The sequence below is a fragment of the Gymnoscopelus microlampas genome, assembly GCF_963454915.1.
Source record: "Gymnoscopelus microlampas genome assembly, chromosome: 10".
Lineage (NCBI taxonomy): Eukaryota > Metazoa > Chordata > Actinopteri > Myctophiformes > Myctophidae > Gymnoscopelus > Gymnoscopelus microlampas.
Window position 1 is genome coordinate 6,836,722 of NC_139947.1, and position 19,087 is coordinate 6,855,808.

The 19,087-nt window shown below is 44.7% G+C and overlaps 1 protein-coding gene across 1 annotated transcript in view; it reads right to left on the reverse strand.

The window, feature by feature from the left end:
- The window catches only part of plxna3 (plexin A3), a 203,241-nt gene extending 184,980 nt beyond the window's left edge, over positions 1–18,261 (reverse strand). The window contains exon 1 of the mRNA XM_084070225.1: positions 18,052–18,261. The gene's annotated coding sequence lies outside the window, so the exon portion shown is untranslated. The remainder of the gene's footprint in view (positions 1–18,051) is intronic.
- Positions 18,262–19,087: the final 826 nt, after the last annotated feature.

Sequence of the window (19,087 nt, forward strand, 5' to 3'; positions counted from 1 at the left end):
GAAAACGTTGGAGCACCACTGTTATAGCAACAATAGTTTTTCAGACATCAGTTGAGACATTTGACAGTTACAAATGTTCGCTTTAAAAAAATATATATATATATTCAAAGATTTGCACAAATCTTCCCGATTTTATCAGATCATCAAAAATAGCGGATCTACAAGCTCATAGCGCGGCACTTGGTGCCGCGCTATGAGCTTGTAGATCTGCTATTTTTTAATTGCCAGAATAAATCTTAAAATGGATTGAATGGCGTTTAAGGACGATCAGATCAGTAGCAACACAGAGAGCAGCGTTCCAGAGGTTAGAGCCACTGGGTTGGAATCATGGTTCTGATTTCAAAGTGACCAGAGGAGGAGGAACGGAGCAGCAGCGGCAGTGCCGTATGGAACATTCCATGACTTAACTTTAACACATCACTGTACCGGAGTAGAGATGTGGAAAAAAACTATTCCCTCTGGAGAGGGGTGGGGGGAGGGGAGAGAGGGAGAGAGGGAGAGAGAGAGAGAGAGAGACTAAATAACAGGAGAGTGAGATGGAAAGAGAAGAGAGAGATAAGAGGAAGGGAGAGTAACACACACACACGAGGCAGTTCTACTAAACAGTCGGTGAACTGAACAGTACCGAACTAAATAAAGTAGTCCTGGGCAAGACGTTAAACTGCACCCGCAGGCTACAGAGAGGTAGCATCTTTACATCAAGCAAGGGTCCTCTGGCTAAGGAAAATATCCCTACTAGATAGACCTGGTCCTCCTGCATGCCTGTATGGTACTAGGCTCTATTCACAGCAGCCATATTATGAAGACATTCACAGGTGTTACCAATGATTCTAATGAAGGCTCTGTTCCATTTAGTGTAGCACAGTGGTTTCCACGACCCCCATAACTCTGAGAGTGTACAAATGGAACCAAATGGAAGGGGCCATTTGGAAGCCCATGAGGGTCCCTGGACCCCAACTGTAGACCCACTGGTGTAGCAGAGTGTTTCCAGTGGGCCAACATGCACAACATCAGCACCCTGACTCTGTTTGACCAGAATGGAACAGAGCCTTCATTAGTATCATTGGTAACACCTGTGAATGCCTTCATAATATGGCTGCTGTGAATAGAGCCTCTTCCCGTGGTGCCTGGCCCTGGCCTAGCCAACACACTGGGATAGAAGACTGGTTTTCGGGCAGACTGTGCGGAGGAAACCCTCAGAGTTTCAACGGGCAGAACGGCGATGCCAGCAAGCTTTGTGGAGCGCTACGGACTGGATGTGTTCGAATGTAATGCATCCAGGTGATCCACTAGCACCCGGCCTCCATCTCCAGCCGTCTCGACTCTTGTCTTGCCACTGGATACAGGTGGACTCGGGCGAGAGAGTGAGGTCGGCGCTGCGCAACCCACCCTCACTTAAAGTCCAAACCGTCGCCCAAGTCACCAAGTCATGAACTAAATAAGGCAGTATTTTTTTTTTCCTTGATAAGTAAGTAGTTCTCTTCTGGGGGGGGGGGGGTCGCTGGTGGCACAAACTCTTTTTGCGGTGCGGGTCCGATGCCAAATACATATGAATGTGTGGGTCCTTGACATGAAAGCCTTTGAGAACCACTGCTGGAGAGCAAGGGACAGGGGTCACCATGGGCAACCTTTTCCTGGCACAGGATCACTTCTTAAGCCCTGGAGCGGGCATAGCTGAGTGGCTAGAGAGAAGCCGAGTGGGAGAACAGAAGGTTGTCGGTTCTTTTCCCTGTCCCTGGTCCCTGCATGGTCCATGTGCTCGACCCGAGGCAAGAAATCACTTAACCCCCTCACTGCTACCCCGGGCCATGTACTAGCACCCGGACTCTCTCTTTTTTCCCTGTGTTTCGACCAGGCGGGCGTGGTATAGTATGCGTGTGCGTAGTTCCCTGTGAGGGTTAGGGTTAGGCAAAGTTTTTGTGAGGTTAAGTTTAGGATTAGGTTCAGGGACCACGCCCACCTGGGCGAAACACCAAAGAAAGAGCGAGTCCCACTGCTCCTGATAGTTAGGCTGGGTAAATAATGAATAGCACCCACTGCTCCGCATGGTTTTAGGATGGGTAAAATGCCCACTCTGATCAATTGGTAGATCAAAAAGAGGTGGTCACCCACCCCTGATCTAGAGCCAAATATTCCACTTACACAAATGACATTAAAAAAAAAATCACACCCAGTGTGAAGTGAGCGGTGTAGTCATCACAGTGGTCATCACAGTGGTCATCACAGTGGTCATCATCATGATGTGATGGAAGCTCACTTTTTAAAAAAAGTGCACAGTCCTATTAGTCCTATTTATAGGTTATTAATTTCATCATGTGTCTCGCTAGCCAATCACAGTGCTGAATAGAGTCAGCCAATAGTCAGCTAATCACAGAACAGCTAGGGGTGTACTAATGTAGAGGGGTGTGCTATTATGAGCCAATCACAGTACAGCGAAGGGTGTACTAATGAGGTGTCCGGACCCCACTTATAGGAGCGGCTACACCGCTCAAAAATTAAACATTCAATTGGTGGCTTTTGCCATGAAAACGTACTGAGTGCATTCGTGCTTCCTCCCCCGGAGGACACACGGATGGATGTGAGAGTGTACAAATGGAACCAAAATGGACCCCTACGGGTCCATTTTGGTTCCATTTGTACACTCTCCGAGAGTTGAGATATGGGGGGGCCTATCTCCTGCTGTCTGTAATTATTTCACACGGGAAAAAGGTTGTGAAGAGGAAGCGATAGCTGTCACTTTCCCACTTCCCTCTGTATGGATTTTGCAGAAGTTCAAGAGAAAGAGTTCAATCAAAAATTACATTTTTGAGTTTCCATTTCTGCCAAGGAGCACACTGCGGTGCTGCCTCTGGGCCACTGATTTTCCTCCACAGGATCAATAAAAAGGTATCTATCTATCCATCTATCTAGGCAAATATATACAAAATGTACACACCATTTGTCCACTCTGTGCTAAATGATCACTGAGGATTATTTATAAAATGTGGTGTCTAATGGCGGTCTGTGGCCTAATGCAGGGGTCTTCAACATTTTTCAGGCCAAGGACCCTTTAGCTGAGAGAGAGATGAAGCAGGGACCCCCCACTACATATTGTACACAATTGTGTTGCATCTTTTTCATAGATGGCTTCATGGACTTGTTTGACAGCTATGTTGGATTCATGTTAATGTGTATTTTTTTTTGTATTTGTATTTTCTAACCACTTAAACCCTCATTACATAGCCTCATTACATGACCTTTGGTTCTGACTTGGCCTGCACTTTTTTCACTCTACACAAGCTCACAACGCTTGTAGATCTGCTAGATTGGCTAATGTTCCCCTCATTGGGGCGGCCATAGCTGAATGGTTAGTGAGCCCGCCTAGGGAGCCAGAGGCCCTGGTTGCCCCAGGTTCGATTCCAGGCCAGGTCAGCATATGTGTCGATGAAATGAAATTTGTCCCTGAGCAAGACTCTTAACCCCTAATTGCTCACAGGTTCTCATTGGAAACAAGACCGCAAGGACTTTCATGAACGACCTGTTAAAAGGAATTATCCTTATCCTTCAGAATAGGGATTCTATAGGGTTAATGTAAAAAAAAAAGAAACATCCCATCACACAAAGATTTGGCGGCCCCCCTGCAGTAACTCTGAAGACCCCCTCGGGGGTCCCTGACCCCCTGTTGAAGACCCCTGGCCTAATGCATGTACAAAAAGAAACTTGAAATCATAAAAAGGTTGAGAATCAATGATATATATATATACACACACAGTACTATTCACAGACGGCCTCAGTCCAGTCTCACACTGCTCTAGTTAACAAAACAAAAGAAGGTCGTTAACCAGCCGGTAGTTAACAACCTATTGAAAGCCATTGTGTGAATGTGACCCCCCCCCCCCCCCAGTCTGTCCAGCGTGTCGATGAGGTGCTAAGTGTTAACAGTCTGCTCTGTTTGAGCGGCTTTGTGAGAGGAAACGACGCAGGATACAACAAGGGCCTTCCCTGAAAGGAAGGAATACCACTCATTTTCAACATTGAACCATGTCATAACATACCTCAGAGCCGTTGTGTGGAATTAATACGACTTGTAGTAGTTTATAATGGCATGTGGTTATACGTCGCATTTCACGAGACATAGTACTACTAGATAATGGAAACCAATTGGCTGAAAACGCTTAAACAAGTCTTAACTTTATATTCAAGTCGCACCGTTTCTGCTGGAAGTGAATGAGGCAGCCTAGAGGGGTGGCCAAAGAGTACAGTAGTATGTCACTGATCACATGACCCCAACAATAAATTCTCCAGTTCTAGGCGACATAGAAGGGGGGGGGGGGGGGGACTTTTTTATTATTTCCACAAAACGGCTCTAAAGGTATATTATGACATATGGTTCGATGTTGAAAATGAGTGGTATAGCCCTTTAAGCCCCTTACTCATATGAATTCTGGAAAATGTCTGGTAGAATCAGGTGAGGACATTGTCCGGTGTGACGTTGGCCATTTTTTTTATTATTAATAATTTCCTTCCACGGAACATGACGGATGTGAAAATAAATATAAATAAACTGCTATAAGCATAGCAGTTAAATAAAGAATTTAACTGCTCGACAGTCCTCCCTCGATACACCCATTGCACTCCTCGTGCGATGGCGCTGCGCACCGTAAATGGCAGAGAATAACAGACCTACAAGCTCACAATGCGCTGCGTCTGCTATAGGCTCTATGCACAGCAGCCATATTATCACTTCCTTCACATGTGTTACCAATGATACTAATTAAGGCTCTGTTCCATTTAGTGTAGCACAGTGGTTTCCACGACCCCCATAACTCTGAGAGTGTACAAATGGAACCAAATGCACCCATACGGGTCCATTTGGTTCCAATTGTACACTCTCAGAGTTACACACCTGTAAGGGGCCATTTGGAAGCCCATGAGGGTCTCTGGACCCCAACTTTAGACCCACTGGTGTAACAGAGTGTTTCCAGTGAGCCAACATGCACAATATCAGCACCCTGACTCTGTTTGAACAGAATGGAACAGAGCCTTCATTAGTATCATTGGTAACACCTGTGAATGTCTTCATAATATGGCTGCTGTGTATAGAGCCTATTCTCTGCGCGCGACACTTTGCCCGACCAAGTATGAATCAGGCCTCTTACTCTGGAGTCACATGGCTTTTCCAGGAAGAGACGCCCGAGAAACGTGAACCGCAGCGCAGATGATATATCCATGACTTATGACCATATTATTGTCAAAGATATATATATTCCGTCATATGTATTTCAATACGTATAAAACATGTCACCACGGCATGTATACCACCCACGGAGGGGAACGCTACAAAAATAGCAAAGCTAAAACGTGTACATCGCTTCAGACCGGCTAGGTCTGTTGGCCGGTCTGTTTTGGTGTAGAGAGAAAAAAAAGAGCAGACCAAGTGCAGAGCCAAAGGTAATAAAAAAGATTTTTAAAAAATGTCAATTTACACAATACTGATGATAGTGCTGTCAAAAAAGTCGATGAAGCCCATCTATGAAATCTATGAAAAAGTTTAATCTGCTTGGCACCTACGGAGCCAAGCCATTAACCCATTAAGACCTGGAACTGTGTCATTTTTAGATTTGAGCTAAAAAGCATTATTTTACACTTTGGGCTATTCAAAAATAGCAGATATACAAGCTCATAGCGCGGCACCGAGTGCCGCGCAACGAGCTTGTAGATCTGCTATTTTTGAAAATTCGTGAAAATGTGTGCAAATCTTTGAATATATATATTTTTAACTCAAATCTTTGCTTCTGGGGGTCCCTGGAACAAAGTATTTTGATGGGGGTCCGCGACCAAATACATATCATTTTGGGGGTCCTTCACATGAGATTGAGCACCACTGATATAGAAACATACGTTTTTCATACATACTGTTGGGATTTAGGAGACATGTAGGATCGGCTTCAGGTCTTAATGGGTTAAAAATCTAAAGTGACATCATACAACTCGAAGGAAGTCACTCAGGAGAGCATTGTGCAAACGCTCAAGACGAGTCATTTGGCCCCTTGCCCCGCTTTGACCCAGAGTTAAATCACCTCTGGGGGTGCGGCGGACATCATAGATTTTGCAAAAGATTACATCACTTGAAATGACTTTGCATCAGTCTAAAAGCCTCAGAGATGTGACCCCCATGATGTCATTTGTTTGGTCCTTGGGCTTGATTGTGACCGTGACCTTTGACCTTTGTCTTATTTCCATTGTGGTCCTTGGAGAGAATTGGGGGTTGTACACATTTGCGCTCGAAGTTTCATTAAAGTCCCCCATCCGACAGACACACATAACCGTAATCCAACAAATATCTGAATCTTTAGTCACACTCGGGGCTATTGAGAAAGAGAGTTATGACACTCCCATAGACTTCCATTGTGAAAGCAGTATATTCACATAATATTCAATTATTTATTGGCAAAACCAACGTACGGTTGATTTGGAACATAACAAGCACGCAATGAATGTGTGAGTACGCTTGCCATGCATGGGGCAATCAATAGTTCCAAACACTATTGTATAGTTCCATACATTACTGTATAGTTCCAAACATTACTGTATAGTTCCATACATTACTGTATAGTTCCATACATTACTGTATAGTTCCAAACATTACTCTATAGTTCGGGAGCAGTTAAGGGTTCAGTGTCTGGCTCAACGACGGGGAACCTTCTGATTCCAAGATGGCTGCTCTACCTCGAGAGCCACTTATGTCCCATATTATTGACGCTGATAGAATTGATATTGATGGAACATAATTGATTTTGACAGAATAGAATTGATGTTGCTATTGATGCCGTTTGGAAAAGACTCCCAGGAATGATGGAGTGAAACCAAATGGAGATTCAGGCTGAGTGTTAAGATAGATGTTCTTTGGCTATTCAAAAATAGCAGATATACAAGCTCATAGCGCGGCACTCGGTGCCGCGCTATGAGCTTGTAGATCTGCTATCTTTTGAAACATCATTTAGCAAATCTTTGAATATATAGATGTACGTTTCAAAGCGAACATTTTCAACTCTGATATGTGCTTCTGGGGGTCCCTGGAACAACGTTTTTTTGAGATGGGGTCCGCTGCCAATACATATCATTTGACATGGACGAGTTGGAGCACCACTGATATAGCAACATACTGTTAGGATTTAGAAAATGTTCGATTTTTAGATATGTATTTGATATCTCAAAACGTTTTATTCCAGGGACCCCCAGAAGCAAAGATTTGAGTTACAAATGTTCACTTTAAAAAAATATATATATATTCAAAGATTTGCAAAAACGTTCACGTGCAGATCTACAAGCTCATATGTATATCTGTTATTTTTTAATAGCCAAAGAATTCTAACATGACACAGACGCGTTGGATTAACTCATCGCTGAGGACTCCCTCTTCGATAATGGACATTTCGGAAACGTCATTTTAACAAAACGTGTGTGTGCGTAACGAACATACAAACGATCCGTCGGTTAATTCCCAACCAATCACAGTCGATCCTCCCTGACCTCTGTATGAGAAGCCCCGCCTCACTGACTAGCTGAGGTTGTCGGGTGAATTGATTGACACGTCCCAAAAGCAGCAGCATGGGTCAAATTGATTTCAGAAGCATCAGAAAGAAAAAAAAACCTACAGGGACTTCACTTCTCCCCTCGCTATTGGAGGGATTTGAACTAGCAACCTTATGACCACGAGTGTACTCTCCAAACCTCCAGAACCCCCCCCCCCCCCCCACCCCCCACCCATCTGATCAAATACACGTGTGATTGGCTGAGGTCAATGAGGTGAATTGATTGACATGGCCCAAAGCAGCGTGGGTAAATGGACTGAGACATTTCGGAGGGACTGGCGCTGTGAGAGATGATGACCCACACAGACAGACAGACAGACAGACAAAATATCTGTCAAGACAGAAAAAAGTGAGAGAGAACACAGTAATAATCTATCCATTTGTACACATATAACCAAATGGACCTTACTGGTAGATCATGGTTAAAGTAACACTGAGGACTTTACAGTGAGATCAAGACAGAGAGAGAGATCAAGACACAGAGAGAGAGATCAGACACCACAGAGAGAAGAGAGAGAGAGAGAGAGAGAGAGAGAGAAGAGAGAGAGAGAGAGAGAAGAGAGAGAGAGAGAGAGAGAGGAGAGAGAGAGAGAGAGAGAGAGAGAGAGAGAGAGAGAGAGAGAGAGAGAGAGAGAGAGAGAGAGAGAGAGAGAGAGAGAGAGAGAGAGAGAGAGAGAGAGAGAGAGAGAGAGAGAGAGAGAGAGAGAGAGAGAGAGAGAGAGACAGACACACACAGAGACAGAGAGAAACAAATATGGAACAGAAATAAACATGAAAAGATAACCGGGATGTACAAAGACAGACCACAGACAGACAGACAGACAGACAGACAGACAGACAGACAGACAGACAGACCGCTACATGACTCATCACATCTTGTCCAGTCAGGTCACCTGTTGTTGATGATGTCATTTTAACTTTAGTTTGTGCTCTTCACACAGACAGGTCACATGACCTCCGGAGGCAGAGTGTGTAATGTAGCGAGGCCGACAGGCTGGCTTTACTGGAGACATTTTTAAATAAACACTACAGGCTTAGCTCATGTAAACACATGTGTACTGTACACAGTACACACAGGCTAATGCATTTGAGCGTGTGTGTTGTGTGTGTGTGTGTGTGTGTGTGTGTGTGTGTGTGTGTGTGTGTGTGTGTGTGTGTGTGTGTGTGTGTGTGTGTGTGTGTGTGTGTGTGCGTGTGTGCGTGTGTGTGTTGAGAGAGGGGAACTACTGGCAATAAGTAGAGTGTGTGTACTTGTTTGTTTTACAATATATATACTGTATGGGCCAGATGCCCCCACAGGCCCACAGTTATAGTAGAATATTAGCTGCGTTCACACGGGAAGATACAAAGATACAAATAGGCTCTATGCACAGCAGCCATATTGGAAAGAAATTGGGCCGCTTCTTACTCCTTCACAGGTGTTACCAATGATACTAATGAAGGCTCTGTTCCATTCTGGTCAGGGCGCTGATAACGTGCATGTTGGCTCACTAGAAACACTCCATTTTGGTTCCCAAATGGCCCCTTATGGAGGGTGTGTAACTCTGAGAGTGTACAAATGGAACCAAATGGACCCGTGAGGGTCCATTTGGTTCCATTTCTACACTCTCAGAGTTATGGGCGTCCTTGGAAAATAAGACAACCACTATGCCACACTGAATGGAACAGCGCCTTAATTAGTATTATTGGTGACACCTGTGAAGTAAGTAAGGAAGGGGCCCCAATTCATTCCCAATATGGCTGCTGTGCAATAGAGCCTATTCGAGTTGAGCTGGGTTCAACTTCCAGATACAAAGATACCAAACTACAACTGGAGCTCCGATGACGCAGCACGCTCGATGACGTCAACGACCGCGTTGAGCAACGCGGATACAAAGCGTCAAATATGCTGTTTATCTTTGTATCTGCCCGCGTGAACGCAGCATTAGGTTCGGAGGTACAGTATACCTGATTTATACTACGTTACATTTGGTTTAGTGCACCGAAAAAAGCAGATCTACAAGCTCAGACTTGCTGATATTGATACCAGTATAGTAATAATACCAGTGCGTGGGTGTGTGTGTGTGTGAGTGTGTTTGCTGCTGCATGTGAGTGTGCGTCCTGCGTGCGTGCGTGCGTGCGTGCGTGCCGTGTGTGTGCGTCCTGCCTGTGCCTGTGTGTGTGTTACAGATAGCTTGCGGACAGACTCACTCTCAGCAGCCAAGCGTCTGACAAAGTGCTTTGGATTAAATTACATACATTATACATACATTAGACAGACAGACAGACAGACAGACAGACAGACAGACAGACAGACAGACAGACAGACAGACACACACACACACACACACACACAGGTAAAGTGAGACAGACAGACAGACAGACAGATAGATGGATGGATGGCAATAATAGGAACAAACAGAGATAAATGTCATACGTACAACACGCACACACTGGCACGCACACATAGGCCCTGTCAATATTCTATAAGGAAGTGAATGATGGTTTTCCAATAAGACGGATTGGATGCAGACATCTGCCAGAGATGTGATGAGGAAATCGCATTACGCTGAGATCTATGATTCTGCTAATACAGACGGACACACACACACACACACGTCTCACACACACACACACACACACACACACACACACACACACACACACACACACACACACACACACACACACACACACACACACACACACACACACACACACACACACACACACACACACACACACACACACACACACACACACACACACACACGAGAATAATGTCCTCTAGAAAGGACAGACAGTAAAAGTATTAATTCATTCATGAATTAATTATTAGTATTAATTTAACCACATGAACCCTCTAGCCGCGTCCCTAGTCTGGGGGGGGGGAGAACATTGGCCGGAAAATAGCCGATCTACAAGCTCACAACGGTGCGACACGTTGTGAGCTTGTAGATCGGCTATTTTCAGCTAAGAACACTTGGTGTGTAGACTAGGGAGCCCAGGATAGACCCCTGGGGAACTCCAGTCAATGAAATACATAGGGTTTCTTAAGTGGTTTAACTCGGAGAGTGCAAATGGAACCAAAACGACGGACCCACAAGTCTGTCTGCTCGCTCCCACAGCGTGGTTCAACGGTCTTTTAGATCATCGTTTAGTGGTGGGAGATGGAGATGAGACCATTCAGACAGATGATAGCATTGCATCGGGTTCGCTGCCGGAGGTTAATGCATTTACATTATGTTCATATCTTAAATGTAGTTCTTTATCTTGCCGACTGACCCCCGCAGTGCCCGGGCAGGAATGCCACGGCTAGCAATCGTCCGTTTTGGCCCTTCAGTTTTGGCCTTCTTCTGCCCCTCAAATAAATGATCTGCCCCGAGGCCGCGGCGAGGCCTTGATGCATCGCCCACACCGACGCCGATTTCAGCGTTTTCTCTCTCCTCTGCCTCTTTTCCAGGGTCAATAGTTTTTAAACAGCGGTGTCTTTTGTTGAGATTCTGAGCTCTTGAACTCGCCCCCTCCCCTTGACTCACCATCTTCAAAAGAGTCCAGTGACTCCGATTAGTCAGTCACTGGGTCGAGCACGTGTGTGTGAGCACGTATGAACCTTTGACTCAGCAGTTTGTACAAATATAGGGTGAATTTGTCGTTAGAAATGCATCGTTTTTGTGAAATAAACTGCTTTTTGAACCGTAAGACCGGGGACGTGTCTCTGTGTCATTTTAAGATTTCTTTGGCTATTCAAAAAACGGCAGATCTACAAGCTCATAGCGCAGCACCGAGTCCCGCGGACATCGGCTGCGGCAGAGGGTTCATGTGGTTAAATGAATACTTAATACTAATAATTAATTCATGAATGAATTAATACTTTTACTGTGTCCTTTCTAGAGGACATTATTCTCCTTGACCTGTGTGTGTGCGCGCACGTGTGTGTCCGTCTATATTAGCAGAATCATAGATCTCAGCGTAATGCGATTTCCTCAACACACAAGTCTTTGAATATATATATTCAAATATTAAATATAATATATATAAAATGTGTCAAATATTTTGTTCCAGGGACCCCCGCAGAAGCAAAGATTTGAGTTACAAATGCTCGCTTTAAAAAGAAATATATATATATATATATATATATATATATATATATTTTTTTTTTTTTTTTTTTTTTTTTTTTTTTTCAAAGATTTGCACTTCCAAGATTTCTCAAAAATAGCAGATCTACAAGCTCATAGCGCGGCACTCGGTGCTGCGCTATGAGCTTGTAGATCTGCTATTTTTGAATAGCCCAAAGAAATCAAAAAATGACACAGATGCGTTCCCATGCGTCTTAACGGGTCAAGTATTTATTTCACTGATAGTTACACTATGTATTAAAAACTTAAATCAGAGAACAAAAGGCGAGCCGAGTGCTTCTTAAAAGAGTTCACCGGGGGTGACATATTAATTACGTCTGTGGACTTAAAAATCATCCGTTTTATTTGATGGCCTTTCCTGCCCTGGCATTTTGGCCTTTGTGCCCTCAAAAGAATTTACAACGCCAAAGGCCAAGTACCTTTGCCCCTAAAAAAAAAAGGAAACCGTGAAATTCCAGCCGGCCTGCAGGCAGACTTTCCTCCTCTATACCTTCCATGTAAACAGAGCCTTTAAAACTGAAATCCATCAGTTTCATCATGTCCTATACCATGGGGATCTGAACCCTGGTCTTCCACGTGGGACAAGAGAGAGAAAGCAAACGTTTGTAGATTTGCCCAAAATGCCCCCTATACCCGCATATCTGTATAAATACCTCGAAAAAGTTAGTGACACCCACAGTCACGAAACTAGAGGGAGCGTAAACAACAATCTGGTACCACCCACCCACGCATAAAACAAACATGGGCAAATGCTCCTTCTACAGCACAGCCACCAAGGTATGGAATAGTCTAACCCCATCCCTCAAAAAATGCAGTTCGCTGGGCTCATTCAAAACAGCCCTAAAAACTCATCTTTCTGGAGGCCAAAAGAGGAGCTAGTACCAGTTTCCCTGAAGACAGACGACCCCCCCCCCTCCCCTCTTTTTGTATATATTTTTTATTTTTCATGCTTTTTTTTGTATATGAGCTATTGTATATCTGCTAGCTTGTATATCTGCTATTTTTGAATAGCCCAAAGAAATCTAAAAGTGACACAGATGCGTTCCAGGTCTTAATCAGTTGTGTGTTCTAGATTTTTTTATAGTTCCTCCCACACGCACGGCACGCACACGCGTATAATTAATTAATGTAAAAAAATGTGCGCGTGCTTCGCGCGCGTTTCTGCCCCACACAAACTCGATTTTTCTACTGTTTCTAGTGTAACTCAACCACTTCTGAGCTGCTTTTGTATTACCATAGAAGTGCAAGGATTGTTATAAATAAATGCTGGTTAGGCTTATCAGATATAATAGCAGTGTTAACAGCGAGCATTCATGTAGCTATTACAGAATAGTATTAACTTGGCATTGAAGACACAAACTGTATTGAAGATTCAAGATTTTGCTGTGCTATGATGCGCAATTTGAATACTAATGAAGTACTCAATTCAGTGACCTACGTTCAATGAAGTGAATGGCAGGTCGTTGAAATGTGTGAATTCCGTCGCCAGTAGCCATTAATTATCACCTCAAGAACAATAGCCACGCACATGATAAGCCATCAACTCAGAGTTAGACTAGTCAGACGGTCAGACCACATTCTTGCTGTTGGTATGTTTCCCCCCTGCCCAGCCACCTGGGTGCAGCGTATCATTGCGTATCAACGTATCAGATACGCCGTTTCGAACTGTTTTTGGTTGTATACGGTGGCGACGAAAAAAAATCTGCAGGCCCCACAGCGTATACAGCATACAACGGTAGAACACACCACTGGTCTTAATGGGTTCAAGTTCCTGATTGCGGCTAGGACTAAACTGGGAGAAGATCAGAATGTCAGACACACACAAGGAAAGTCTTGTTATCTTATCTTTAACCTGGAAGTCCGCTGCTCTTTAGCAAGACAGAGGTGTGGAAGAATTAAGGTAGAATTACACCTTAACAACAATTACACACTGTTATTATTTTGTTCACCTTTGGCCTTTATATGTTCTGACCATCTGAATATGGTAGAGTCAAGATGCCATCATGGCACAGAGAGCCTGGTATGTAATTGATTTGGGTACAGCTTGGTCCTGAGGCACAAGCAAGTGCCTTTCTATAGTCGCTTTCACCCTTCTTTTGTAAAGGTAGCTCTCCACCAAACAGACTACGGATGGGACGATAATCGTTATTGTCGTGATAAAAAAACACACAGATGCGTTCCCGGTCTTAATGTGTTAATATAGCATTAAAATCAGTTTAACCTCTTCTTCACCCTATATTGGCTCCGACTCCATTTGCCTCAACAATTACTGATCGATATAGAATTCCCCGAATTCCCAATGATGAATACCCCAAAAAACGGGTGCATGAAATCGGCTACGTTTTTCCAAATATCACAGGTAAATCATCAAACCCTAAAGAAATACAACAACGTCGTGTTGACATGATCAAAAAGATCTAAACGTGGGGCTAAAAGCGGCCATCCTAATAGGTTTCCGTTTACCCCCGACATTACACTTATACTAGACTCACAACTCGGTCTCTAAAGGCTTAGAGACTACGACGGTCTCTTGCAACGAGAGACTAAAGGGGGTGTGTCCACACCAAGAACCATAACTTCAACGATAAATACGGGTATATCGTTGTACAAACGGTTGTAATTCAAGTGGATAGCAGAGTCCACAATCACGACGATATCCTCGTTTGAATGATAGAAACGCTGACATCCAATCAGAAGCCAATCTGAATTTACAGGGCATCACATTCACCATGTCTATAGAACGTTATTATGGCTCACCATGGATGCTCACTATTACCATGTTATATGTCAGTGGTTCTTAGCCACTGGTCCTTGAGGGGGTTCCATGTGGTCCCCAGCTAAATGATGGAGAGTTGGTAACCAAAGGGACCCTTATAGATCTTTAACTCTTGAGAGCGTAAAATGAAACCAAATGGACCCTTACGGGTCCATTTGGTTTCATTTTACTCTCTCAAGAGTTAAATTATTGCTAAACATCTGCATGACTTAATTCAAGAATTGTTATTTTGATCAACGTTTGCCTGTTATCTCTCCTATGGTACCAACATCAATACAGCATAGAATTGTGGACAAATTCGACTGTTATATGTGATGTATTACTATGTTACATGTGATGCATTACAATGTTATCACCATGTAGTGTAGTGTTATGGAGGAGGACACTGCAGAAACAGCCTCATCATTAGGTAATAATGCCTGATGAAGATGAAAATCACATTATGCTTCATTGTGTGATGAAGGTTGGAATCAAAGGGCTAGATCTCCCCAAGATGAACCATTTCTGATTAAATGAAAACGTGCACACACACACACACCCAGGGTCACGTGACTGACTGTGCGAGAGTGAAAGAGCGTGCGTGCGTGTGTGTGTGTGTGTGTGTGTGTGTGTGTGTGTGTGTGTGTGTGTGTGAGTGAGAGAGAAAGAGACTGTTTTTTTCACGCATATAGCCCTGGTCTTGTCGCCTGGTGGGGGGGAAGAAAAAAAATGGGAAGAGAGAGAGACCACAGGAAAAGAGGGGGGGGGGGGTAGAAGCAGTGTTGCCAGATTCTGTGAGAGAAACAAGCAACCAGGTCTAGTAGAACGAGCCCAAAAGAAGCGACTATCACGGGGGCCACGTGAGCACGTTAAACATATACATCAACTCTTTGAAAATAGCCGATCTACAAGCTCACAACGCGTCGCGATGCGACGCGTTGTGAGCTTGTAGATCGGCTATTTTCAAATAAACTCTTGGGGGGGGGGGGGGGGTTATAATAAGCAGACCTGGCAACGCTTGGGTAGAAGGGGAGACAGGGAGAGAGAGGAGGGGGGAGGAGAGAGAGAGAGAGAGAGAGCGAGCAGCCTGCAGCCAGTCACCAGGGGAGAGACAGACATCCACCCCTGCTATAGCCCAGGACAGAGAGCCTAGCTCCCAGACGGTGTAATCTAATTCCTCGTTCCCCGCCGCTCGGAGCTCAATAATACTCTTATTGTGTTGTGTTCCAGATCTCTAGACCCATTCTGCCTGTTACTGATACCTACCTAACCTGATCAATGCTCAGCATTGATCCCTCCATCCACTCCTCTCTCTCTCCCTCCCTGTGCCTTTATGAATGGATCACTATAGGATAGGACGCAACAGAACACAGACACCCGTCCATCCAGTGTTTTCATCTATAAGGATGATTTAAAACAGTGGGTTTACAACCTTTTTCCATGCCCCCTCAATTGATACACATTTTGGTCGCCGGACCCCCCACCCATCTGAAAATGTTTTGTGCCGTGATATGAGCTTGTAGATCTGCTATTTTTGAATCCCCCCCGGACCACGGTTTGAGAACCACTGATTGGAAACAACATGTTTCTCTCGACCAAATGATGGACCCCCCTTTGGGTCTGCAACTCTGGGTCCATTTGGTTCCGTTTGTAGACTCTCAGAGTTAAATTGACACTGAGGATTCTACAGTGTGTTAGATCGGGGGGGCGGTCCATGGACTAACCCATAGGCCAGTGTTTTTGACCACCAGTGGTCCTTTGGGGGGGGGGGGGGGGGCTACCAGGGGGTCCCCTGCTAAATGAAGTTAACATAGCGTCACAATCATTTTAACCACTTAGCTTTGGGCTATTCAAAAATAGCAGATGTACAAGCTCATAGTGCCGCCCTATGAGCTTGTAGATCTGCTATTTTTTGAAAAAATCTTGAAGAATGTGTGCAAATCTTTGAATATAAATATTTTTTAAAGCCCACATTTCTTTTAGCTCAAATCTTTGCTCCTGGGGGTCCCTGGCACAAAACATTTTCAGATGGGGGTCCGCGGCCAAATCTATATCAATTTAGGAGTCCTTGGCATGAAAAAGGTTGAAAACCACTGGCATATTAGGCTATCAAACTGGGGGTCCTTGGAATGAAGAGAGAATCAGGCCATCAGCTCCATCTCATGTTATCAGGAGACACCCACCAAGGGGGATGGATTTTAAATAATGACGTATTCCTTTATTATCATTTATTAATAATTTCAAACAGACCCCCAGCACTCACAGAGATCAGTTTATCGACTAATATCGACGGTATTGTAGATAATCGATCGACTGATTGATCGGGCAAATGCCACATGAGCACGTTAAACATATACATCAACCCTTTGAAAATAGCCGATCTACAAGCTCACAACGCGTCGCCATGCACGCGTCGCCATGCGACGTGTTGCGAGCTTGTAGATCGGCTATTTTCACCAAAAAAAAGGACAGAGGGATGATCGGAGAAGAAGTGATGTTTCACGCACATGATGCATAAAAAACGCCGATTTCCAAGTAACCACGTTCACCTCCTCTCACCACCACGGTCCACGCCGGGTCTGTCCGGGGTGCACAGCATATAAACATGTTGTCATCCATGATCGTGGTTGTAATTGTATTGTTTGACTTGGTAATCGCAGGATGTGTCCTTTAACGTGAATGCAGCCCCTCCGCAGGAAGAGAGACGATGCATTAACACATCAACACTTTAATGTTTTTTAGATCTGCCAGACCTCCTTTGTTCTAAATGGATCCGGCGGCGTCTTGCCGCTGTGTGTAGCCTACCTACCTCTCTCTCCCCCACCGCCTCTCTCTCCCCCCACACACACACACGCGAGAAAAAAAACACATTTTCCAGCTACAAAACGCTCCGTTTTCTATGCGTCTAAAAATGGATCAGAGATAATAATACAAAAAAAACACGTAGATCTCCAAACGGAGCAGATTTTCTCTCTCCACGTTGGATTTCAAAGAGCAGGAGAAATAAAAGGCGTTTTCCAAGCTGACAGACAGACAGACAGACAGGAGACAGACAGACAGACGTGAAATAATATATCACATTAATTGTATTAGATCACACAAGCAGCAACCTTCAGGAGAACGCAGATCAGCAACGCTTTAAAACCACTGACTTGAACCCCAACCACCACACTACACAGCATCCATATAATATTCTGGGGGGGGGGGGGCGAACGCGAACATTAGCCGGGAAAATAGCCGATCTATGAGCTTGTAGATCGGCTATTTTTTTCCGGCGAAGAGATGTGGTTGTATAAATACAGGCTGGACGGGTGGAAAAGCCGAGGAGAAGGCGATCCCTCCCGATCTAGTGCAGTTGTTGTAACTCAAGTCCCGTTTCTTTCTAAAGGATAGAGGGGTTTTCCTATCTATCATAGATGTTTGTTTGTTTTTTTATCGATTTTGGACATTACTATATCTACGATACGATAAAGTAAAGTCAACACTCGATCAAATACATCCCTGATCGTCTTGATCCAAAGGCAGGGGTTTTAAAAAACACCCAGACATGAACCACGAGCTCAGCTGCAAGCCATTGAGGCAAAGCTTCCCTTCTCCTTCTTACCTGAGTTCAGAACCTCCTGCGTTTTATTTAACATCCACTCCTCTGCACGTCTATTAAAGCTCTGATCCGTTGCTCCTCGGTGCATTAAAAATCAATTAAAGCCCCTCTGAGATTATGGCATTAAAATAATCCAAGTATCGTTCCTCCTGAGAAACATCCAGAGTTCTTGTTGTGTGTCTGTTTCTATCAGAGCGGTTCACAGCAGCAGCACCAGCTTCTCTGGAGAAGCACGACTCTCCATTTGAGAGAGAGAGATATTGAAGAGAGGGAGAGAGAGGGGAGAGAGAGCGAGAGTAAGAGACCTGCCCACTTTACCGACCGTACCATCCTAAGAAGACGTGTGGGTGGGTGTGTGTGTGCTGTGCTCAAAGGGGAGAAATGATGGAGTGATGATCATTTTTGCTAAGTTGGTTGTTTCTCTTTGTTTGAAATCATCGGATTGATTGAAGGATAGTGTCTGTCATTTCTGATGGGGGTTCGAATCGGGATGTTTTGTTCCTTGTTTCTATTCTACTTTTTTTTTATTGGACTCCTCCAACCCCGTTGGAGTTGGTACAGTCCAACCAGCCTGCCCTCAGATAGTGGTTTATTCTCCACAACACAGATGTGGAGACAGAGAGAGAGGGGGGGGAGGAGGGGGAGGAAGAAGAGAGGGGGAGACAGAGGTGGAGAGAGGGGGAGAGAGAGAGAAATGGAGAGAAAGAGAGAGTGGGGAGAGAGGAATAGAGCAAGAGGAGAGATGAGTGAGAAAGGGAGATAGATGGAGAGTTAGAAGAGAGAGTGAGAGAGAGGGGGGGTACAGAGGGGGAGAGCGGGAGAGAGAGGTCTGAGAGGGGGGGAGAGAGAGGGAGAGGGGAGAGTGGAGGGAGAGAGAGAGAGAGTGAGAAAGAGAGAGAGAGAGAGAGGGGGAGGCGGGAGAGAGAGGATGAGAGTGGGGGAGAGAGAGAGGGAGAGATGAAGGGAGAGGGGGGAGAGAGAGAGAGGGGGGGTGAGAAAGAGAGAGGGGGGTAGAGAGGGGGGATGAAGAGAGAGTGGG